Below are 25,968 nucleotides of genomic sequence, written 5' to 3' on the forward strand. Positions count from 1 at the left end.
TTGCTGGTGAGGTTTTAAAAATCGATATTTGTTTTATAAATACAATAAAGTTTCATACATACTTACCTGGCAGATATATACATAAGCTAAGACTCCGTCGTCCTCGACAGAAATTCAAATTTCGCGCCACTCGCTACAGGTAGGTCAGGTGATCTACCGGCCTGCCCTGGGTGGCAGGACTAGGAACCATTCCGTTTTCTACTCATATATTTTCTCTTCCACCTGTCTCCTTGCGGGGAGGCTGGGTGGGCCCTAATCGTATATATCTGCCAGGTAAGTATGTATGAAACTTTATTGTTATTATAACAATATCATTTTCATACAATCAACTTACCTGTCAGATATATACATAGCTGATTGGCACCCTTCGGTGGAGGGTAAGAAGACAGCTACTACTAGAATAGACAGGTAAACAACATCTGTTGTAGGTATAAAAATAAAAACCTTGGTTCCTACCTGATAGGTGGTAGACTTCGTGGGTGTTTTCCCCCCCCGTAGTCTGCATCACCTCAAGAAACTTTAGCGAGATATGTGATCTATGGCCAGAATTCCTTGTGGGTCTGCCGAAGGGGTCTTATCCACTTACTCGGCAGAGCCTGAAAGGACTTTGTCAATGGGTGCTGATCCGCTTACATGACAACACACCTATTAAGGAGCATACAACCAATCCCGACCACCTGATCCTAACCACCATGTTAGTATTAAAAATTGCTCAGAGTTATCCCCAACTCTTCGCAACAACCGTAACTCAACCACAAATGCACAAGTACACAATAATTTTCAAAAAAATTTTTATCTAATATCAGATATCACAAGAGTTCCTTACTAAACTGAAGTGACTGGCCGCTTGTGCGACAAACTGCACTTGTTCAGCAGAAAGTCTAGAACATATCTATTAGACTAAAGTAGTAAAAAAAAAAAAAAACTTAAGGATTGTTGTAAGCTCCTGTACCCAGGATTGTGCCCGCAGACACAAAAGGACCTAATGAAAAACATTTTCATAGGTCCACACGCACGTCCTTCAAATAGTGAGCCGCAAACACAGAATTATATCTCCAATATGTCGCTTCCAAGATATTCTTCAGCGACATATTTCTCTGAAAAGAGAGAGACGTAGCCACTGCTCTCACTTCATGAGCTCTTACTCTCAAGAAGTTTTAAAGAAGCGTCCGTGCAAGCCTTATGAGCGTCCATAATTACGTTCCTGACAAAAAAGGCTAATGCATTCTTAGACATAGGTCTTGATGGATCCTTCACTGAGCACCACAGCCTTGTCTAGAACCTCCCAACTGTTCCTTCTTCTTTAAGTAAAACTTTAAAGCCCTTACCGGGCAAAGAGACCTCTCCGGTTCCCTGCCAACGAGACCCGATAATCCTTTTTTTGTTCATGAACTTACCCAGCAGATATATATATAGCTGTATCTCCGAAGTCCGACAGAATTTCAAAACTCCCGGCTCACGCAGTGGTCGGCCAGGTGGTTAGTACCCACCCGTCCCGCCGCTGGGAGGCGGGTGTCAGGAACCATTCCCATTTTCTATTCAGAATTTTTCTGTCGCCGGTGTGATAACAACTGTTTTCAACACCTCCGTCTAGGATTTTCGAAACTTCTCTGTTACTGAGTATCATGTTTGTTTTTTTTTGGTTATCGAAACGTGGATTGTGGACTAGGCTTACGCTGATAGTGGATTGGATTTGAATTTGGTGTGGTTTTTTCCTGTAACTAAGATGTCTGGGACTAGTTTACTAGCACCAGAGTGTGTTGTATGGAAGGTTGTAAGGTGAGGCTACCGAAAGGTTCGGTAGATCCCACCACACAATATGTAATAATTGTAGAGGACATACGTGTGTTATAAATGACCGTTGTAAGGAGTGTGAATGTCTGTCTGATTCGGGTTGGAAGGCTTATGAATCCTATGTGCGGAAATTGGAGCGTGATAGGATACGGAGATCTTCCTCCAGGAGTGTATCAGTCAGTAGAAGTAAGGGTAGTAAGGTTTCTCCTACTATACATTCAGTAGTTGGTACACCTAAATCTGGGGGGGTGGGGTGCCTTCGGGCCCTGAAAATGTTGTGCCTTCCTTCGGGCCCTAAAAAATCAGTAGAAGACAATGCCCTTTCTACGATTCTGGAATCAATACGTAACCTAGAATCTAAAGTGCTCGCTTTGGAGGGTAGAAGCATTATTAGTGAACAAAAGTGCAGTGAAAGTGCCCCCAGTGCTGTTGGAGGGGGCGTCAGATCGGCCCTATAATGCCTCTAGGCCTGGACCTCTGTCGAACTTCCAACCGCCAGGAAGACGGACATGTCGAAAGGCCGCAGGAGGGTTACGGGGAACCCCCACCGATCTGGCGTCCCTTCGGCAAGAAACTGTATACGATCCCCCAGGCTGCCAAACGAGTGTGCGAGTGCGCGTATCCTCCGCGAGTGCTTTTTCGTCTCGGAGGCGTCCTCCCCTAACAGGAGTTGGAGCATGAGAAGACGCTCACGTCCTCTGAAAAGAGCTATGACGTTAAATGTCGCACAGGCGGCTATCGTCAGTAGTCGCTCAGAGGAGGACGCAGAGTCTCTTTGCGCTGCTTCTTCGTTACGGGCTTCGCCTCGAGACTTGGATTACTCTCCACCGCAAAAAAGATCGAAAACTCAAGGTGTCGCACAGGCGGCCAGAGTCTTCGATCGCAGTGAAGAAGACGCTTCACGTCCTTTTTTCCCCTGTTGGTTTGCGGTCTTCACCGGAGAGTTTTGCTGCATGGACTCCTCAAAGGAGAATTATGATGTCATCGGACGAGGACTCCTTGGAGCGGCCTAGTCGTTCTAAGAAGAGAACTAGAACGGGTCCTGTAAGAAGGGATAGGCTTCCCCTCGCCCCTCGCCTTCTCATAGGATCAGTTTTTTCTCCTGAAAAAGAATCTTCTACTACAAAGAGTGTTATCAGGTCGATGCAACAACAACTTGCTTCGTTGCTGGCTTAGAGAGAATCAGAAAATTCGTCCGAGAAGAAAAGATAATAGATTACCGATTAAAAGATCTAAGAGGTCTCCCGCACGGGTGGACCGATCGTCTCTTTCGCCTGTGAGTACTCAATCTAGATTTTCGTACGTCTCACCTGCAGTTGGAGGAGAAAGGGCATGAAAAACTTCCTGCGAGGATTCGCCCAGACTCTCGAGGCTCGCTTTATACAAGAACGGACGATCCTATGATTACGAAACGAGGCCGTATACAGTCTGAGAAACTCGACGCTCCTAGTTCGGCTTGGAAGGAGCGGAGTGTTCACAGGGACACCTGTTTAGACAAGCGGTACGCTCGGACAGACGTCGATCGTGAGGCTCACCTGGACGCCAGGCGTGGCGCTCGGATGGATGCCGAGCGTGACGCTCACCTGGACGCCAGCGGGACGCTCGGCTGAGCGACGAGCGTGACGCTCACCTGGACGCCAAGCGTGGCGCGCGGCTGGACGCCAAGCGTGACGCTCTGGCTGGACGCCAAGCTTGACGCTCGGTGGACGGATACCAAGCGAGACGTTCAAACGGACGCTTTGTTGCATATCCATCAGGTATCACAGCAAGGTATTAGTATGGAACCTCAACTGCAATCGGCTTTTCGAAGGGACTCCCATCGAAAGAATGAGCAAGAAATTGGTACCGCTCTTTATCTGAATCTTTAGATATTAATATTCAGAATGCTCCATGCACGTCAAAACAACGATCTTCATTAAAGCTCGGAGTGAAAGGACTTGTACCACCAGCTTCGGGAGTCCCCTTGGTCACTCCTATAGATGAGGAAGGATTAAGTAATATTTCAGAAGAAACGGAAGAGGATCAACCAGCTGTGGCAGATTCATCCGATTATCAAGTTTTGGTTCGATTGCTTCGGGATTCATTTGGAGAAAGAGTTTCAACCCCGGCAGCACCTCGGTCGCCCTCTTCTCAGTTTTCGTTGTCAAAAACAAATAAGACTCGGGATTTGTTAAAATGACAAAGTCTCTTTCAACTAAGAGAGCTTTTAAGAAGGTGCAAGATTGGATGGAGTCTAGAAAGGCTCAAGGAAAGTTTTCCTTTGCCCAGCCTCCTTCAAGACTTGGCGGCAAGGCTGGGATCTGGTATGATACAGGTGAGGATGTCGGGTTAAGAGCTCCCGCATCGGCTCAAGGTGACTTTTCCAGTCTGGTTGACGCACCAAGAAGGTCTCTTCTTTCGTCAGCTAAAATAACATGGACACCGGCGGAGATAGACCACCATCTGAAAGGTCTTTTTCGGACAATTGAAGTATTTAATTTCTTAGACTGGTGTTTGGGGCTGCTTGACACTAAGTCTCGTAGTCAAGACTCAATTAGCTTGGGGGAGCTATCCAGTGTTCTCGCTTGTATGGATAAGGCCGTCAGAGATGGTTCAGAGGAATTGGCTTCACATTTTTTATGCAGGGCTCCTGAAAAAGAGAGCTATCTACTGTAAATTTACTACCAAAGCAGTGTCTCCAACACAGAAGGCAGAATTGCCTTTTCGCCCCTCTTTCTGACCATCTTCTTCCCCCCAGGCTATGATTAAAGATGTAGCTGGAAGTCTACAGAGGAAAAAGCTACTCAGGATCTCTTAGCACAATCTTCTAGACGTCCTGCGATTCCTTCGACTTCAACACGAACCCAGTTTTCTAAGAAAATAAAGCCCTTTCGAGGTGGAGCATCCTCTAGAACCTTCTCCTAGAGGAAGAGGACTCTCTAGAGGCAGAGCTCAGTCTAAGTCCAGAGGTAAAAAATGAGGAGGAAGTCCTTCAGTCGCCGAGTAGGTGCCAGGCTTCATTTATTTGCAGAAGCTTGGAAGAAGATAGAGGCAGACAGCTGGTCGCTCAACGTCATCGAGCGAGGATACAAAAATACCTTTCCTGAAGCCTCCTCCATTGTGCGCAACACCTATAGATCTATCACCCTTATACCAGGGACAAAAAACAACAGATCTTGTACGATCTGATAGAACAAATGCTCGAGAAGAAAGCAATAGAACAAGTCGAGGACAATTCAGTCCCCGGGTTTCTACAACAGGTTATTCCTGGTGCCGAAACAGTCGGGAGGCTGGCGGCCAGTTTTTAGATGTGAGCAGTCTAAACCTTTTTATAGAGAGACAGACGTTCAAGATGGAAGACCACCTCAGTCAGTGCTTGCGGCCTTAGACAAAACGACTGGATGGTATCACTGGACCTGCAAGACGCATATTTCCACGTCCCCGATACATCCCCGATCGAAGAAATATCTGCGTTTTGTCATGAAGGGAAGAGTCTTCCAATTCAGAGCTCTTTGCTTCGGTCTGAGTACGGCACCAATGATTTCACAATTCTAATGAAGAATGTGGCGAGGCGGCTTCATCTTGCAAACATAAGGATCTCTCTATATCTAGGACTACTGGCTCATTCGAGCATCGTCGAAAGAAAGGTGTCTGAAGGACCTTCAATCAACCTTAACTCTAGCAAAGTCCCTGGGACTTCTAGTGAATTTCGAAAAGTCGCCAGCTGATCCCCACACAGTCCATCGTGTATCTGGGGATTCAGATGGATTCAGTGGCTTTTCGAGCTTTTCCGTCCCAGGGACGGCAACAGCAAGGATTAGAAAAAAATATCAGTCTTCTTAAGGAAAGAATCATGCTCGGTGAGGGAATGGATGAGTCTGCTGGGCACCATTTCCTCGCTGGAGAAGTTTGTTTCCTTGGGGAGACTACATCCTCAGACCTCTCCAGTTTTTCCTGAAGGAGAATTCGGGAGGACAAAGAAAATTTGGAGACAATTTTGAGGATCCCAAAGGAGGTAAAGGATCACCTAAAGTGGTGGCTCGATCCTGTGAAGCTTTCGGAAGGAACTTCCCTCAAATTCAGAGCCCCCGACCTAGTGTTGTTCTCCGACGCGTCCACCACGGGTGGGGAGCTACACTAGGGAGGGAGGAAGTGTCAGGCACCTGGAGAGGGGAACAGGTGTTTCTGGCACATAAATCTCAAAGAACTGGCGGCCATATACTTGGCACTCCAGTTTTTCAAAAGAAAAAGTCTCAAACAAGATAGTGCAGATAATTCAGACAATACCACAGCTCTGTCATACTAAAAAAGCAAGGAGGGACTCACTCGCGAGCATTGTTCAACCTAGCAAGAGAGATCTTGTTATGGGCGAGAACTCAGAAAAGTAACGATTCTACCAACGAGGTTCGTTGCAGGCGTGGAGAACGTCCGGGCAGATCTCCTCAGTCGGCAGGGTCCAACTGCTGCCACCACCGAGTGGACTCTGCATCAGGATGTGTGTCCGAGAGCTGTGGAAGTTATGGGGGGGGCGTCCTCTAGTGGACGTCTTTGCGACCAGCGAGAACAAAGAGGCTTCCGTTGTATTGCTCCCCCGTGCTCGACCCGGGAGCAGTAGCAATAGATGCACTTCTTTGGGACTGGACAGGATGGATCTTTACGCATTTCCCCCGTTCAAGATTCTGGGAGAAGTGATGAAAAAGTTTGCAATGTCAGAAGGGACGAGATTGACGTTAATCGCTCCTTACTGGCCAGCAAAGGAGTGGTTCACAGAGGTCATGACCTATGTGTGGACTTCCGAGGACATTGCCCATGAGGACAGATCTACTCAAACAGCCCCACTTCGAGAGATACCACGGAAACCTCCCCGCTCTGAGTCTGACTGCATTCAGACTATCAAAAAGTTGGTCAGAGCGAGGGGTTTTTCTAGACCGGTTGCAAAGCAATCGCCAATGCGAGAAGAGCTTCCACGCTTGGGAGTCTATCAATCGAAGTGGGCTTCGTTTAGGAGCTGGTGCAGAAGAACACGCATTTCCTCTACCACGACCTCTGTGAGCCAAATAGCGGACTTTTTGCTCTACTTGAGAACGACCTAAAGCTTGCAGTCTCAACAATCAAAGGCTACAGAAGTATGTTATCTTGTAGTCTTAGACATAGAGGAATTGATTTGGCAAATAATAAGGATATCCACGATCTTTTAAGGTCTTTTCGAGAACTATAAAGATTCCTCCAAAACCCTAAGTTACCATCATGGAATTTGGATGTAGTACTTAAATTCCTAATGTCAAATCGGTTTGAACCCCTTCAGAACGCCTCTTTAAGGGATCTTACTAGAAATCTATTTTCCTAACGACTCTGCGACGGCGAAGAGAGTTAGTGAAATTCAAGCCTTTAGCAAGCATATTGGTTTTAGGGGACATAATGCTGTTTGCTCATTAAGTCCTACGTTTCTAGCGAAAAATGAAAATCCGTCTAACCCTTGGCCCAAAAGTTTTGAGATCAAGGGTATGGCGGAAATCATTGGACACGAACCAGAGAGAGTCCTGTGCCCTGTCAGGGCTCTCAAGATTTATTTACAAAGAACGAAGGAATGTCGAGGGTCCTTCGAGCAACTTATGGTGTTCGGTTCAGAAGACCAGATTTGCCGATGTCGAAGAATGCTCTGGCATTCTTCTTGAGAGACACCATTTAGACCAGGCGCATTCATCTTGCGAAGACAGTGATGTTAAGCTGTTGAAAGTGAATGCCCATGAAGTAGAGCTATATCTACCTCGGTAGCTTTCCAAAGAAACATGGCACTCAATGACATTCTGAGTGCCACCTTTTGGCGCAGCAACTCGTGTTCGTTCACACTACCTGCGGATGTGAAGACGAACATACGAGGAACTGCTATGCGCTTGGACCATACGTCGCAGCAGACACTTTGTTGGGGGCTGGAAGTAGCACTCATCCTACCCTGTAGGAAATGGGTAGGTGAGTTTTTATGGATTGTTTTATGGTTGTAAGGTCGTCCGCATGAGCCGGACTTCCTTTCCTTTAGCCTAAGTGATGTGGTATGAAAATTGTTAGGCTGGTCAGGTGGTGAATTTTTACTTCGTTGCCCTCATGGTATGGTCAAAATGGTCTAGTCACATTGTGGTCACGCTCCCGTTGACAGATCATCTAGACTCACCCAGCTATATAGGTCACTACCTTGCTGGAGACTCTAGTAAAGCAGTAGCAGACTTGGGTGACAGTAATCACGAAGTCAGCTATGCTAAAACAGGTAAGGAAACCAAGATGTTATTCATCTGCATATAATAGTTTCCAAAATCCTTTTCTGTCTCTCCCTACCTCCAAAGGTGGGATTCAGCTATATATATATCTGCTGGGTAAGTTTCATGAACAAAATGATATTGTTAAGATACAATAAAGTTTGTTCATACTTACCTGGCAGATATATATAATCAAAGTACCCACCCACCTCCCCGCAGGAGACAGTGGGAATAGAAAATTCTGAATAGAAAATGGGAATGGTTCCTGACACCCGCCTCCCAGCGGCGGGAATGGGTACTAACCCACCTGGCCGACCACTGCGTGAGCCGGGAGTTTTGAAATCTGTCGGACTTCGGAGAAATACAGCTATATATATATCTGCCAGGTAAGTATGAACAAACTTTATTGTATCTTAACAATATCATATTTCGAAGTTTCTCGGCCAGGGGTTCGAAGGATTTTCATTCTTCGCTAAGAATAATTCCTTGAAGGAACAGATGGCTGAATCTACCTTGAACCCGACTTTGTCACTAAGGGCGTGCAGTTCGCTAACCCTTTTAGGAGCCGTCGCCAGTGACAAAAGGAATAAACATTTTCTTGTTATATCACGAAACGAGGCCAAATGTAGGGGTTCAAAAATCTCTCTGAAGTCAAGAACTTCAGTACTACGTTCTAGATTCCAGTTAGGGGAGAATCATTCTAGACTTCTTGGTCTCAAATGACCTAATCAGATCATGCAGATCCTTATTGTTTTCCCAAATCTAGGCCTCTATTCCTAAAGACGGCCGATAGCATACTCCTATAGCCCTTTATTGTGGCTACGGAGAGGTGCACTCTTCCCTCAGAAATAACAGAAAGTCAGCTATTTCTGCTACAGAGGTAGCTGGAGGAGGACAACTTCTTTGACTTACACCACCTTCTAAAAACTTCCCACTTGGATTGATAAACCCGGATAGTGGAAGTTCCCGGGCCGTCTAGCGATCGAGCTTGCTGCTTTTACTAGAAAAGCCTCTCGCTCTGACAAGTCTTTCGATAGTCGAAAGGCAGTCAGAGCGAGAGCGGGGAGGTTTTGATGAAACCTCTCGAAGTGTGGTTGTCTGAGAAGATCCCTCCTTTGTGAAGGGATCTGGGGAAGTCTACTATCCACTCCAGTACCTCTGGAAAACCATTCTTTGAGCTGGGCCAAAAGGGGCTATCAGGGTCATTCTTGTCCCCTTTGAAGTCACAAACTTCCTGAGTACTTGCCCCAGAATCTTGAATGGGGGAAATGCGTAAACGTCTACCTGAGACCAATCTAGTAGGAAGGCGTCTACTGCTAGAGCTCTGGGATCTTCTACTACTGAACAGGAAGACTTCCAGTCTCCTCGAGAGGAACGTGGCAAAGAGGTCGACATGAGGAGTTCCCCAAAGGGACCAGAGCTTGAGGCAAAACTTCTGAGTGGAGGGTCCACTCGGTATGAAGGACCTGGTTCCTCCTGCTATGCCTGTCCGCTCGTACGTTCTTTACTCCCTGAACGACCTCGTCAAGAGAGAGATGTTCCTCTGGGATGTCCACAACAGAAGTTCTCTCGTGAGTTCGTAAAGGGCATACGAGTGAGTACCTCCTTGCTTCCGAATGTATGCCAGAGCGGTTGTATTGTCCGCATTTACTTGAACTATTTTGTTGCAAACTAACGGTTCGAAGCTCTTTAGAGCTAGGTTGTACAGCTAGCAGTTCTTTGCAGTTTATGTGCCAGGACACTTGAAGAGCATTCCAAGTTCCTGACACTTCTCTCTTTCCCAACGTTGCTCCCCCAACCTTTTTCCGACGCGTCGGAAACAATACAAGGTTTGGGCTCTGTATTTCCAGGGAAGTACCTTTGTTTTCCGCAGTGGGAGTAACCACCATTCTAGATGACGTTTTATCAGATCTGGAATGGGAAAAAAGTCCGAGAGTAGTCCTGTCTTCATGTTCCAAGAACTTCTGAGGAAGAACTGAAGAGGACGGAGATGAAGTCTTCCTAGGTGAAAGAACTGTTCGAGCGAAGGAAAGGGTCCCCTAACAGGCTCAACCATTCCCTCGCCCGAAGTCGTTCCTTCTTAGGAAGAGAGAGACTTTTTCTAAACCTCTCGCTAGTCTCTCTTGAGAAGGAAATACTCGAAAACCCCGCCCCCGAGAATCCATCCGAATCCCCAGATAGACCAAGTTCTGGCTGGGGATCAGTTGGGACTTCTCGAGGTTCACGAGTAATCCTAAAGTCTTTATCAGGTTTAGTGTCACATTCAGGTCCTCCAAACACTGTTCCTCTGACTTTGCTCTGATAAGCCAGTCGTCTATGATAAAGAGATATACTGATTCCCTTCAGATGAAGCCATCTCGCCACATTTTTCAAAAGGTTCGTGCAAACCTGAGGTGCAGTCGACAGGCCGAAGCACAAGGCTCTGAATTGGGAAGATCCTTCCCCCCGTCATGAAACGGAGGCTAACTTCTTCGACGAAGGATGGATCGGGACGTGAAATATGCGTCCTGGAGATCCAGAGACACCATCCAATCCCTTGGCGAAGAGCCGCCGCCGGACTGAAGCAGAGGTTTCCATGGAGAACTTCTGTTTTTTGAACAAACTTGTTCAGAGCGCTGACGTCCAGAACTGGTCTCCATCCCCCGAGGCTTTCGCAACCAAGAAAAGACGATTGTAAAACCCCGGGGAGCTTTGATCCAGCACAAGTTCTATAGCTCTCTTGTCCCACATCTGATCCACCATTTGTTGAAGAGTATCTTTCAACAAACAGGGTCCTTGTAATTGGCGGACAATTCCCTTGGAGTTGACGTCAGGGGAGGATTGTCCAGGAAAGGAATGAGATATCCATTCTGAAGAACCGACATCGACCAAGGATCTGCGTCGATGCGAGTCCAGGCTTCCGCAAATCCCGGAGCCTGGCACCTACTGGTGTTTGGAGGAGCGCCACTTCACTTTCCCCTTTTAAAGGGGCGGGGGGGGAACGAGGCTCGACCTCTCTTCTCGGTCGTTTTCCTTTTAGCGGTAACTCTAGTTGGATGGGCCGCCTCGAAAGGGCCGAACAGGAGTAGACGTCCCTTTTCTTTTCTCCCATCATTACTGGTCTCTTCTTCCTGGACGATTGCAGGAGAAGATCTTGAGTCGCTTTTTTCCGTCAGGCGATCGTGAAATATCCTTCACCAACTGTGACGGGAACAGAATCAGACCTAGGGGCGAATAACAAAGCTGCTCTTTGCGAGTGTGATACTGCTTTCGTCAAGAAAGCGCTAAACACAGATCTCTTCTTCAAGAGACCTGCTCCAAACAAGGAAGAAACTTCCCCTGAGCCGTCTTGCACCGCCTTGTCAATACATGACAGAATTGCTAGGAGTACCTCCGGTTCCAGCCCTTCAGGGGCATGAGCCTTCTTGGACATCACCCCAAGGGACCAATCTAGGAAGTTAAAGACTTCTAGAATGTGAAAAAGTCCCTTGAGGAGATGATCCAACTCAGAAAGCCAGGCCAAGTAATCTTAGCTGTGTGAAGGCTATGTCTCCTGGATGCGTCTACCAGACTGGAAAAATCAGCTTCAGCTGAAGCAGGGAGAGTGAGACCCATATTCTCCCCAGTCTGGTACCAAATCCCTCTCTTGCCGTCATTCTGTGGGGGAGGCATGCAAAAAACTGTCCTTACTAGCTCCTTTTTAGTAAGCATCCAGTTATCCAGCGATTGCAGCGCTCTCTTCATAGAAATCGTCGGGTCTCATCTTCACGAAAGCCGACGATTTCGGAGTCTTCGAGCATGAAAAGAGAGAACGAGGCGAAGGAGGAGCGGCAGGTATCAATGCGTCTCCGTATTCCTGGGAGGAAGGAGACTGTCAAAGGGACTTTGTAGTTCGACAGTCCTTCCTTACTGTGAGACTCGTCCTCTGATTCCTCTTCCATAATCGGATCAGTAGGAGAGACCACTTCTCGTTCCGGGTCTTCTTGTCCAACAATTCTCTCTACTGGGGACACACTCCTAATAGGAGAGGGGGGGGGCTAAGAGAGTGTAAAGAGCTCCTATGCTTGACTGGCTCTTCGTACTTGGCTGGCCGCCCGTCGCGCCTGGCTGGCCCTCGCGCTTGGCTGGCGTCTCGCGCCTGGCTGACTCCTCGCGCTTGGCTGGCGCCTCGCGCCTGGCAAGATCCTCGCGCTTGGCTGGCGTCTCGCGCCCGACTGACTCTTCGCGCTGGCTGGCGCCTCGCGCCTGACTGGTGCCTGCCTCGCGCCTCTGAAAAGTCTCGCGCCTGACTGACACCTCGTGCCTTGTTGAAGACTCGCGTCTTCCTGAAGTCCCCCTCCTTGCGTGACCGATGTTCTTCTTGAGCCTCACGCTTGGATGAATACTCCGCCTGTTTGTTACTCGCGCTCGGCTGAAGCTACTGATCTGGCAGACGTATCCCATCTGGGAGAATCCTCTCGTCTGTAAAGCTTTGTTTCTCGCTTGTCTGACTCTCTCTTAAGGAGGACGCTTCTCGTCTGTAGGACGCCTCGCGCTTGGCTGTTGCTACGCGCTTGTCTGGCGGATCCAGATCTTCCCACGAGTCTCTATCTGAGACCTCAAAAGACTCACGTCTCACAGGAGCCTCCCACTCCTGGTGGGAGGGAAAAGGAAGAACGAGTCTTCTTGACCGGCAGTCTGACGTCTTTCTTACGAGGAGGATCCTTCGAAAGGACTCCTACTAGGGCGGAAAGCTGTTTCCTGTACCGCCAAAATGATCCTTTTGGACGCTTTCTCCTGCGTCTTCTTGAACGGAGAGGAAGACTCGAAGGAGTGTTGGCCCTATCATGGGACGGCGAAACCCTCTTCGCCTTCTTGATAGAAGGAGGTTCTTCTTCCGAAAAGCGTCTGGGCTTGATCCAAACCAGGATCTCTCCAGTGCCTTTTCAGGGGCCTGGACAAGTCTGAATCCTTCCACAACCTCGTTTAGGAGGGAGGGAGAAGCGACGAAGAGAAGCACTCTCTGAGGACGCTTTTTTCGATAGCGGTCCTGAGCAGGGCTGTCTATACACAGCACCTGCTGAAGGGACGCCTGACCGGGGGGAGTTCTCCACACCTCCGTAGCGGCTTTCACTTTCCTTCTCCTCTGGGCTTGGGAGCTTGGAAGAGGTCTAGGCCTGGGAGCGTCGCAGAGACGGTCAGACGCCCCCTCCACAACACTGGGGACACTCACTTCACTAAAGTCACTTTCACCATCCTTACCTTTTATGGCAGCCATTTCGGATTTCATCCTGTGAAGCGTAGCCTTCAGTTCAGCAATTTCCGAAAGCTGAATCTGAATGTACGGCTAGAAAAAGGGGGGGGGGGGGGGGGTTTTTTTTTTTTTTTTTTTTTGGGTCCTGATACAGAATCATAATTAAGAGAAGAGTTAGAATTATCCAAAGGCTCAATAGGCCTTGTACAACTACCCGCCATCTTAGATGCAGCCCTTCTGACTCTATCCCTTTCTAACGTCTTCAAGTAAGAGTTAGAGTCTTCCCATTCCTCAACATTCACCTTTCACACTCATGACAGGTGTTAGAAATGGAACAATCAAAACCCCTACATTTGCGACATACAGTGTGAGGATAACCGAAAGGGCTTTCGGTATCCTCACCTTGCAGCCTACATTCACACACATTCTCACGCAAAACACTTGAATCAGACATTCTGAAGAAAAATTCAAAAAGCAAGTCCAAATCCAGTCCACAGTAGCGAATGCCAAAACAACGATCCAGGTACGTCACCAAAAGTCCACAAAAAGATGATCAATTGCTTAGAAAAGCGAATTCCAGTCAAGAGGAGGCAGCAACGATGTTGATACCACCGGCGACAGAAAATATATGAGTAGAAAACGGGAATGGTTCCTAGTCCTGCCACCCAAGGCAGCCGGTAGATCACCTGACCTACCTGTAGCGAGTGGCGCGAAATTTGAATTTCTGTCGAGGACGACGGAGTCTTAGCTATGTATATATCTGACAGGTAAGTTGATTGTATGAAATCAACAGTTTAATAAGAGTGATATAAAGTGCTACACACCAACAAATAAAATGTGAAGAAATTAAATGGTAAATTTTATACTGAACGGCACAAGTTATCAATGAAATACCAACAGGGAATTGGAGAATGATTGTGGTTATATGAATGCAAAAGTTGGTTGAGGAAATAAAAGTATGAATGATGCACTACGAAAGGAAGGCACAGGAGAGTACAAGCAAACGGATGCAATTATTTATTTTATGAGTGGCATATAATTTGGTAATATTAAGTACTATGTTTTTCAATAAATGGACATGCATAAATATACTTGAAATCTTCAGATTGGCAATTATAAAAACCTAACAAATCACCTGGTCATTAACTAGGAAAGAGAAAGAACTGATAAAGTTATGAGCTACAGAGGACCAGATGTTGGCACTAGTCAATATGTCACTTTAAACATATGACTGAAATTAAAAGCACCCAGGATAAAAGCTAACTGGGTATCATGGAAGATGAACACCAATACTTATCTCTGAATACAGTGCAGGGTTCTGTTAGCATTAACCACCTGTTTTTCACCACCTACAATTGAGTACTAAGCACTTACTTCTACCCACTTTTCAGCTTATCCAACTTAAATGTGAAATAGATTTTTCTTTACTAGAAACCCTACCTTAGAGGGAATAATAAATGAGGGCTGGTTTAAGTTCAGAAATGTATATCATTCTTCTGGGATGATGGATAAGTTGAAAATCATGGTCATTGAATCAGACCGGAAAAAAAAATCAATACAATGTAGTAAGTATTCAAATACTGACGAGGATGCACAAAGATCAAAAAGAGATATGAGATTAATATTTTAACAAAGCCATGTATTTAGGGAGTGGCAAAGGTGTCAAAGCAGCCCAAAGATTTATTGATGAAGTATCTGGGTGAAAATGAAAAATATCTCTCAAAAGGAGGGATGGGTTAATAACATCAAAAGAAGATAACATTGTTCAACAAATTCATGAGATCAAAGATGGAAAATACAAGAAAGCCAATTTAACTGATATACCAGCAGCTCAAACGATCAATGTTAACAGATGAGGATATGACAATTTGTGATGGGTGAGATCAACAGAAGAAGGCTTAGTATGGAGGTTAGGGCAGAGGATTTTATGGAGGACATAGGATTGGAGAAGAGTAGAGTAAGAGAATTAGAATTGCTGAAACTAGTTTGCTGAAAACAAAGGAACACAGAATGTGGCCTTTTCACTAACATAGCATACTAAGAAGGGATGAGGAGCAGTTAGAAAAGTAGCAGAAAAATGGCAGTGATAAAGGCCTAAATCATATTGGTATTAAAGCAGAGAATAACAATATGAAATCCTAAGTAAAACTGTTTAAGTTTTGCACATGGCATGAAGCAAACCTCAGTCAGGTTGATCTAGTGATTTTCCTGCCTTATAAATCAATGACAGGCTGATAAAAAACAAAAGGTATTACATTACCACACAGCTTTAAAACTTAAAAACTATACTTACAACAATAATTATTATACTTTGCAATGATACTTACAGCAGCTCTCTGATGTTTTAGGTGTAAACCAAATCCAAGGCCATAAGCTTTAACAGCAAAGTTCATTTGATGTTCCTCTTGCCTTTGGCGATAAGTCCTTTCAGAGGTTTCGAGTGGATGCACATTAGTGGTAACTGGTGCACGTTGAAGAAGGCCCTGGTCACATCCATAATCAGTCTCTTGTGACTTGACAGATGCATATGACTCATTTGTAGGCAAAGCCTGAGAAAAAGATACATCAATGAGAAAAAATGTATGGTACAATTTACAAACATCTTGTGCAGTACCACAGGTTGCCAGTGCTGGGATTTTAGCCACAAATATCAAAACCCTGCCCCACCAAAAAGGTAATTTTATCATTCAACTTATAAAAGCATACAAATATCACAGGATTAAAATTTTTATTCAAAACATAAAACCACCTGTAATCAGACTGTCTTCCTTGAATTTGTCAGAGGCTTACAAGCCCTCTGAGCAGAAATAAAATCTTTATTACTTGATGTCAGTATTTGAATCACTTCAATTAAATTTTTATCTATAAAACCATATGCCTGTGCAAACTTTCAAAACTTCCCTTACCTTTCAGCAGCAATGTATGAATAATTTCTTGCAAGGCAAAGCAAAGCATTTGTTTTCTGATACTGCAAACTTAGGTGTACGTATGTTCTATAGTGTTGTTTGAAAGCTATTCAAACTATGCAGATAATGAATGAATCAAGAAAGTATTGAAATGCTAATTCTTGAAAATTTTCCTCTAACAAATGTTTAATCTAAGTACCAGTACTAATGATGTTTAAAAAGCATCATGCCTTATCACATAATTAACCAGTTGGGTTTAACTGCATGATTAGTTCAATGTTCACTAATCACTTAAGATACTAATCATTATATCACAGTTTATAACATGATCTGTTAAGGGTCTGCACCTAGGCTAAAGCTGGGAAACTTTAGTGTTTTAAGCATTGAAATTTCTGTAACCAACATAAAATAACAATAACATACCTCATAACTAATGACTATGAACAACTCTTTGCCAGTGGAAGACAAAGACAAAATATCCTGTCCTTGTTTTAAGTCAGGACCATGCCACGTATTCGAGGAACTTTGGGGCCTGGCTTCATAAGTGGAATTAGGCCTTACACTGGTTGACCGATTTCAACAGAAAACTCAAATAAAACTAATCAAAGTAGTACCATATACCTTTTGTCCAAGGAAGAACATAATGTCCATGGTTAAGCTGGTTAAAGGGACTAAGTCTGGTTAGGTCATATTCCCTCCAAAATGCCTAGGCTACTGTAGTAGTCCTTACCCTTCGCTCTGTATTCACTCCCAGTGTCCACCAACAATACTAGTTAAAAATGCATAAAACAGAACATAAGGATTCAGAAAAATACAGCATACACATGCTTGGCAAGAAATTCATGGGGTAGCTTGCAAGATCAGAAGGCCACGTTCTAGCTGAGTGCATTTCCAATGTTTTGTGTTAGCCTACTTGGGGGATTCAGGGGAGGCAAAGCCTCCCTGGCCAGGTCAGGGTACAGCACCCTCAGTCAAATTAGGAAAGTGTGGTCTGGATAAAGGGCCCCATACACTGAACGATTGTGTGTATCGTTCTGAAATGCAAAAGTGTGGAGTTTCAGGTCTGAACGATCTCAGCAGGAATCTGTCATGACCAGTTTCCTGGCTTGCAACTTATGCCTGTCACACACAGGTCATGCAATGTATGTTTGTCTGCCAATATAATGCTACTGGACGTCTCTTCTACAGATGATGCCATGTGATCCCGAGACAAAGTCTTTGTTCAGACTGAAATTGGTGCGGAGATCGTTCATATTGTTTAAATACCTAGTACGTGTGTGTGTGTGTTGATAACGACAACTGTTCAGCGTATGGGGCCCTTAAGTCAGACCACAACATACTAAGCAAGGTTAGGTTTGTTTTTGTCAGCAGAAAATGTGTCTGTCATTCTCTAACGGCCCAAATTAGCCTAGAGTATTATAAGTACTAGTAATATCTCTTAGGCAAAAAGTTTAAATAGGGGAAACAACCGACTGGACTAGCTGATCCAGTTTTCACCGCGTGTGGATCCACCCTTCGAAAAATGTTATTGTTATGATACAATAAAGTTTGTTCATAACTTACCTGGCAGATATAATATATAGTCTGTATTCTCCGACGTCCGACAGAATTTCAAAACTCCCGGCACACGCAGTGGGCGGCCCAGGTGGTTAGTACCCATTCCCGCCGCTGGGAGGCGGATATCAGGAATCATTCCCATTTTCTATTCAGATTTTTCATACCACTGTCCCCTGAGGGGAGGTGGGTGGGTACTTTAATTATATATATCTGCCAGGTAAGTATGAACAAACTTTATTGTATCATAACAATAACATTTTGTTCATGCAAAACTTAACCTGTCAGATATTATATATAGCTGAATCCCACCATTGGAGGTGGGAAGGGACAGAATAGAAAGGATTTAGGAAACACCTCAATGGCAGATGATTGACATCTTGATTCCTTACCTGTTAGCATAGCTGACTTCTTGATTACTGTCACCGAAGTCTGCTTTTGCTTTACTAGAGTTGCCAACAAGTAGTGACCTGTGTAGTTAGGTGCGTCTCTAGCATGATCTGTCAACGGGGGCGTGACCACAATGTGACTATACCATATTGACCATACTGTGAGGGCAACGAAGCTAAAAAACCACCACCTGACCTAACCTATCGAAGTTAGTCCCATAACTTCTAGGCTAAAGAAAGGGAAGGCGCCTCAAGCAACCAACCCTTCAACCATAAACCAACACCAAAATTAAAAAGCACACCTCCCACCCCTTTTCTATAGGGTAGTATTTGTGCTGCTCCCTGCCCCCAACACCATTTCTGCGGATATGTATGGTCCAAGCGACTCGCAGTTCTCATATGCCGTCTTCACATCCCGCAGGTAATGTGAAGCAAACACGAGTTTGCTTCGCCAAAAAAAGGTAAGCGCTAATGATATCATTAAGTGCCATATTCTTTCGAAATGCCATTGAGTCGCAACCGCTCTCACTTCATGGGCTTTTATTTTCAAAAGCTTCATATCACCATCCGAGCAGGACGCATGGGCCTCCGTGATGGTGTTTCGCAAAAAGAATGCCAGTGCATTCTTCGACATAGAAGTCGGGTCTCTTAAAACAGAACACCATAAGTTCTCCGAAGGACCCCGACAATCTTTGGTCTTTTGCATGTAAAATTTGAGAGCCCTGACAGGGCACAGGACTCTCTCTGGCTCTTGTCCGATGAACTCTGTTAACCCTTGATTTCAAAGGTTTTTGGCCAGGGGTTAGATGGGTTCTCATTCTTCGCTAAGAAATTAGGATCCAAAGGAGCACACTGCACTGGCGTCCTCTGAAACCCACCTCTTTACTAATTGCTTGAATTTCACTAACTCTCTTTGCCGTGGCAAGAGCAGTTAGAAAAATCGCCTTTCTAGTAGTGTCTTTCAATGAGGCAGCATGCATAGGTTCAAAGGGAGCCGACATCAAGAATCTTAGAACTACATCAAGGTTCCATGATGGAACCTTTGGTTGTAGTACTTTGGTTGTCTCAAACGATCTCAAAAGATCGTTGAAGATCTTTATCATTTGTCAGATCTAATCCTCTGTGGCGGAAGACAGCTGACAGCATGCTCTTATATCCTTTTTATTGTGGGCACTGCTAATTTGTCCACATTTCTCAAATGCAGAGAGAAACTCAGCGATTTGGTTCACAGAGGTCGTTGGGAGGAGGGGAAATACCTTTCCTCCTACACCATCTCCTGAAGACAGTCCACTTCGACTGATAAACTGCTCGAGAGGAAGCTCTTCTCGCATTGGCAATAGCCTCTGCCACTGATCTTGAAAAACCTCTGCGCTGGCCAACTTCTTGATAGTCTGAACGCAGTCGACTCAGAGCGGAGAGGTTTCGTGGTACCTCTCGAAGTGGGGCTGTTTGAGAAGATCGACTCTCTCTGGCAGGGTTCTCGGGAAGTCTACTAGAAGAGACATGACCTCCGTGAACCAATCGCTTGAGGGCCAAAAGGGGGCGATCAGAGTCATTCTCGCTCCTGGCGACGCCGCAAACTTCCTTGTTACCTCTCCTAAGAGTTTGAACGGGGGAAAGGCGTACACATCCATCCCCGTCCAGTCCCATAGGATGGCATCTACCGCTATTGCTTCCGGGTCGAGAACTGGAGAGCAATAAATCGGAAGCCTCTTCGTTTTCGAGGTTGCAAGAAGAGGTCGACTAGCGGCCGTCCCCACAACTTCCATAGCTCTTGACAAACTTCTAGATGTAGGTCCATTCTGTGGGAAGCATCTGATGTCGACGGCTTAAAAGATCCGCTCGAAACATTTGAATTCCTGAAATGAACCTTGTCAGGATCACTATGTTTCGAGCCTTCGCCCATAGAAGGATGTCTCTCGCTATCACGAACAGTGACCGAGAGTGTGTCCCCCCCTGCTTTTTTATGTAAGCGAGAGCCGTAGTGTTGTCCGAGTTGATCTGGACAACTCGGCTCACCAATCGTTCTTCGAAGAACTGAAGAGCCAACCGAATAGCCTCCAACTCTTTTAAGTTTATGTGCCAGGACCTCTGTTCCCCTCTCCAGAGGCCTGACACTTCTCCTTCCTAGTGTCGCTCCCCAGCCACCCTGGAGGCGTCTGAGAACAACACTAGGTCGGGGCTCAAAAGCTTGAGGGACATCCCTTCCGAGAGTTTGGTCGGATCTTGCCACCACTTCAGATGATCCTTGACCGTTTTTGATATAATCAAAGTCGAGTCTAGATTCTTGTCTTTCCAGTTTTCTGCCATAAAAAACTGGAGTGGCCTGAGGTGCAACCTCCCCAGGGAAACAAACTTCTCCAGCGAAGAAATGGTTCCCAGCAGACTCATCCATTCCTTCGCCGAGCATGTTTCTTTCCCTAAGAAGGCTAACACTCTCTCTAAGCATCTCTGCTGACGTTCCTTTGATGGAAAAGCTTGAAAAGCCGCTGAATCCATCTGAATCCCCAGATACACGATGGACTGCGTGGGATCAGATGGGACTTTTCGTAATTTACTATAAGGCCCAGGGCCTTCGTCAGCTGTAATGTCGTCTGAAGGTCCTTCAGGCACCTTGACTTCGAAGGCGACTTGATTAGCCAGTCGTCCAGGTAGAGCGAGACTCTTTATTTTCGATAGGTGAAGCCATTTCGCCACATTCCGCATGAGGGAAAAGTAAAAACCATCGGCGCCGTACTCAGACCGAAGCACAGAGCCCTGAAACTGGAAGACCTGTCCTTTTAAGACGAACCTCAGGAACTTCCTTGATTGGGGATGGATCGGGACGTGGAAATAAGCGTCTTGAAGGTCCAATGACACCATCCAATCCCCTGGTCTCAAGGCTCCTAGCACAGACTGAGAAGTTTCCATCCTGAATTTTTCTTTCTTTACAAAAATGTTCAGTCTGCTGACGTCTAGGACAGGTCTCCATCCCCCAGACTGCTTCGGAAACCAGGAATAACCTGTTGTAGAAGCCTGGGGAATCCAGCATCAGAACTTCCTCTACGGCCTTCTTTTCCAACATTTGATCTAGAAGGTCGAAGTAAGATCTGTTCTTGCTTCTCTGACTGGTATGCGGGCGACAGGTCTATCGGCTTCGTGCTCAAAGGAGGCGTAGAGAGGAAAGGGATCTTGTATCCTCTCTCGATCACATCTAGGGTCCAGGTGTCCGCCCCTATCGTCCTCCATGCCTGAGCAAATAAGGTGATCTCCGCACCTACAGGTGCCTGAAGGCAGAAATGTCAATTTTTTCCCTTCTTGGTAGAAGAGATCTTACCTCTGAAGGACCCCCTTCCTCTCGAGGAACCTCTAGAGGAAGGTGCTCCACGAAAGGGCTTAAATTTCTTCTTGGGTGCTGGAGCTGTTGAAGTAGAAGCCTGAGGAGTAGGTCGTCTTGAAGATTGAGTCAAGAGGTCCCTTGTTGCTTTTTCTTGCAAATTTACCGACAGATCCTTAATCATGGACTGCGGAAATAAATGCGTAGAGAAGGGGGCGAATAATAACTCCGCTTTCTGAGCGGGAGAAACTGCTTTCGCCGTAAAGCTACAATAGAGAGCTCTCTTTTTAAGCAGACCTGTAGCAAATGAGATGCTAACTCATCAGAGCCATCCCTTACTGCTCTATCCATACAAGCTAGTACACTCGAAAGCTCTTCTAGCGAAATTGAGTCTTGACTCCTCGATTGTACATCCAGCGCCCCCGAGGCACCAATCTAAAAAGTTAAACACCTCTAGCGTCTTATATAACCCCTTGAGGTGATGATCCGTCTCCGTCATTGTCCAGGAAACCTTAGCCGATGACAAATAAGACCTCCTTGGAGCGTCCACCAAATTGGCGAAATCTCCTTGAGAAGAGGACGGTGCCTTCAATCCTGCTTCTTCTCCTGTCTCGTACCAGATCCCGGCTCTCCCTTTCAGTCTAGATGGAGGAAGTGCAAAAGAAGTCTTCCCTTTAACCTTCCTTGAATCCATCCAATCCTGGACTCTCTTAAACGCTCTCTTCGCGGAGAGCGAAGTGGCCATCTTAACGAAGCCAGGGGCCTTCCTGGCCTTCGATGAAGCAAATTGTGAAGGTGGAGAGAAAGGAATTGGCGCTTGAAAATTATCTGGGAATAATTTCTTTAAGTAAATCCGTCAACGTCTTATATGTGACGACGCTGACGCATTTGGTTCGTCATCATCAGTAGGGCAGCGATCACTAGACGAATCCTTCTCTTGGTCATCAGCGCCTTTCAAAGATCGCGATGACTTCGACACTTTAACCTGAGAAACATCCTTACGTTTCGGACTCAACTGTTGATTGTCCTGGAAAGCGTCCCGATATGCAAGGCGCCGTGCGTTCTGAGAAGCGTCCTGCAGAGCGTCCTGATGTGAAGAACGCCGTGTGTCCTGAAGAGCGTCTTTGCTGAGTCATGATGTGAAGGACGCCGTGCGTCCTGAACAGCGTCAGCTTGAGCGTCTTGCTGAACGTCATGATGTGTAGGACGCCGTGCGTCCTGAACAGCGTCAGTTGGAGCGTCTTGCTGAACGTCATGATGTGTAGGACGCCGTGCGTCCTGAACAGCGTCAGTTGGAGCGTCTTGGAGAGCGATCCGCGCGTCTTGAAAAGCGTCTTCTCGAGTCTGGTAAGCGCTTCGTTGTTTAAGACGTCGAGCGTGATCATCAACATGCAAAGCTTGACGTTCCGATCTTGATTCTTGAGCGTTCTCGGCCTTTTGACAAAGACGCTGGCCGCTTGTGCGACAACTCACGTCTCCTGCAAATTCGTCTCTCCTAGACGCCCTTTCTGATGAGGGACGTAATCACGTTCTCTAATGCGTCGGCTACTAGGAGTAGACTCAAAGGCCGAAAAACGCGGAGTAGGAGCCGGGGACTGCCTAGTTCTCTTAACAGGCAGCCACCTATCCTTCCTTCTATGACTAGTTTCTGCCTCCTTTCTCTCAAAAAGGAGGCTAACTGTCTCTGCATTTCCCAAAGCATTTTCCTTTGAAGGGGAAAGTTCTCGATCAGGAGAAGGACTCATCCTGATGCGAGGACAAGATGGGCGAGGGGCATGCCCTTTTCCATTCAACTCAGGAACAAGCTTAGAGCGACTTGGACGCTCGAAAGAGTCCTCCCCTGATGAAGCCTTGTTCCTTTTCTGTGGCGGAAAAGCTTCAAAATCTTCAGGTGACGAATCTACATAACGATCAGAAGGACGTGAGCGTCCTCTTCTCTGAAACCTCTCTTAAGAGGGCGGACAAGAGCGCGGCCCAGCCTGTGCGACAACTTGCGCCCCTGCCGCTCTCCCCTCGAGAGGTCTTCCGAGCGTCCCAACCTCGGCGAGGAGAGGAAGTCTCGGAAGAAGAGAAGCACTCTTTAAGTATTCGTGTCCCGTGCACGAACACTGGCAGCCTGAGATTCGTCCTCAGTTTCTGCCGAAGGGACGTCAGACCGGTCATTAGATCCCGTAACCCTCCTTCGGCTTTCGGCTTGCCCTCTCCCTAAGGCCTGGGAGTCCGGCAGGGGCCTAGGCCTAGAGGCATTATGGGACCGATCTGACACCCCCATTCTTCCCACTACACTAGATGCACTAACACTTTTATCACAATTCACATTTGACTGTAGAGCAATCACTTTAGATTCCAAGGCGCGAATCGACTCCATGATCGTAACTAATACGCTTCCTTCTGCAGACACTTCTGATTGTTCGGAGGCAATACAACAGGATCTGGTTGAATTACATCTACAGGAGGATTTAATGGAGCTACAATTCTACCTTGACTTCTACTCACAGAAGCACTCCTAGAGGAAGACCTCCTGATTCTATCACGCTCAAGCTTTTTCACGTAAGAATCATATGCCTTCCATTCAATTTCAGTCAATTGCTCACACTCGATGCATCTATCATTCAACATACATACATGACCACGACATTTCGAGCACACTGAATGAGGGTCTACCGAAGCTTTCGGCAACCTCACCTTACATTCATGCACCTTACACACCCTGAAGCTAGCAGCGCTAGATCCAGACATCGTAATCAAAGAAAAGTCAAAGCCAAATTCAAATCAAATCCACTATCACGTATGCCAAGCCAACAAGCCAAATCAAAACCAAAAGTCAATCAGAATACTCAAGTTAGCACAAGAAGTTTCAAAATCCTAGGCGGAGGTCTGTAAACAGTTGTTTACCGACCGGCGACAGAGAAAAATCTGAATAGAAAATGGGAATGATTCCTGATATCCGCCTCCCAGCGGCGGGAATGGGTACTAACCACCTGGCCGCCCACTGCGTGTGCCGGGAGTTTTGAAATTCTGTCGGACGTCGGAGAATACAGCTATATATATATCTGACAGGTAAGTTTCATGAACAAAAGTACTTTTACACGTCCTGACACCAGAGATGGGCACCAGTCACGAGTCATCACTGGTGAGAGCAACAGCTCGAGACCTCTACTATCCTTTCGAAGTAAGTATTTTCATGGTTTTGGAGCTGTAGGATCTGTCTGCGGATATGTAAACTACCCATATGTTGTTTTATTGTGCTAATTACAACTGCAATCTTGAATAACATCAAGAAAAGTTACATATAGGGAGAAACACCAGCGACTACCAACCCTTATCACGGTGGACAGGTCTTATTCACTCGATATTTAAATGGTGAAACAAGAATACAATTACAACTCCAAGCATACCATTCAAAAGATTGAAGTTTTGTCAACATAATGTGATATATGAAAGCCCCATACGAACTAAAATAAGCATCTTACGCTCTTCGTAAAATATGTTTTCAAGGCAGTTTTGCAATCCAATATGGCGGCTACCGTGGGATGTACAGGTTCTGATCAGTGACGACAATCATCTTTCCCAGCCTTCCCAGCAATCATTTGAACAATGTTAGCGTATGTAGGCTATGTAACGTTTATTGATCTTACTCAAGATTGCAGTTGTAATCAGCACAATAAAACAACATTTTGTTGCCTATATTACTGAAAGTATGAAACTTTTTATTCCCGGGGTCATGGTTTGAACTGAATTCATTCTTACCTTGTAATCGGTGGTTTTTATCCTTACTGCCATCACAACTGAAACTCCACAGTGCTTATTTGATTGTTATTATACACATTTTGGTCTCAATTCACTCCACATTGCACTTTAAACAAGTTGCTGTTCCTGGTTCCTAAGCGTGCGCGCCACAAACACAGTTACGAACAGCAGACGACGAAACTGCAGTTTTATTCCCTAAATTGTTTACTTTACTCATTATTTAATTCAAATTTACTTTATTTAAAAATTTTAATTTAATTCATGTATATTATCCCTTTTTGCAACCAAATTACCCCGAAAAATTACAGATATTTCTAAAGTAGATACAATCAAATGTTTCTAACGTTTTCGTACATCTGGCTGCCGAAAAATGATATTGTTATAATACAATAAAGTTTCATACATACTTACCTGGCAGATATATACATAGCTAAGACTCCGTCGTCCCCGACAGAAATTCAAATTTCGCGCCACTCGCTACAGGTAGGTCAGGTGATCTACCGGCCTGCCCTGGGCGGCAGGACTAGGAACCATTCCCGTTTTCTAATCATATATTTTCTCTTCCACCTGTCTCCATGCGGGGAGGCTGGGTGGGCCCTAATCGTATATATCGCCAGGTAAGTATGTATGAAACTTTATTGTATTATAACAATATCATTTTCATACAATCAACTTACCTGTCAGATATATACATAGCTGATTGGCACCCTTCGGTGGAGGGTTAAGAGACAGCTACTACTGGAATAGACAGGTAAACAACATCTGTTGTAGGTATAAATTAAAAACCTTGGTTCTACCTGATAGGTGGTAGACTTCG

The 25,968-nt window shown here is 45.8% G+C and overlaps 1 protein-coding gene and 1 long non-coding RNA gene across 2 annotated transcripts in view; one reads left to right on the forward strand and one right to left on the reverse strand.

Moving 5' to 3' along the window:
• The window catches only part of LOC135207916 (dnaJ homolog subfamily B member 4-like), a 57,264-nt gene that overhangs the window by 5,671 nt on the left and 25,625 nt on the right, over window positions 1-25,968 (forward strand). The window lies entirely within an intron of this gene.
• The window catches only part of LOC135207918 (uncharacterized), a 46,569-nt gene continuing 36,144 nt past the window's right edge, over window positions 15,544-25,968 (reverse strand). Inside the window, exon 3 of the long non-coding RNA XR_010313083.1 lies at window positions 15,544-15,785. This is a non-coding gene — a long non-coding RNA (uncharacterized LOC135207918). The remainder of the gene's footprint in view (window positions 15,786-25,968) is intronic.

The sequence above is a fragment of the Macrobrachium nipponense genome, chromosome 34 (genome assembly GCF_015104395.2).
Source record: "Macrobrachium nipponense isolate FS-2020 chromosome 34, ASM1510439v2, whole genome shotgun sequence".
NCBI lineage: Eukaryota > Metazoa > Arthropoda > Malacostraca > Decapoda > Palaemonidae > Macrobrachium > Macrobrachium nipponense.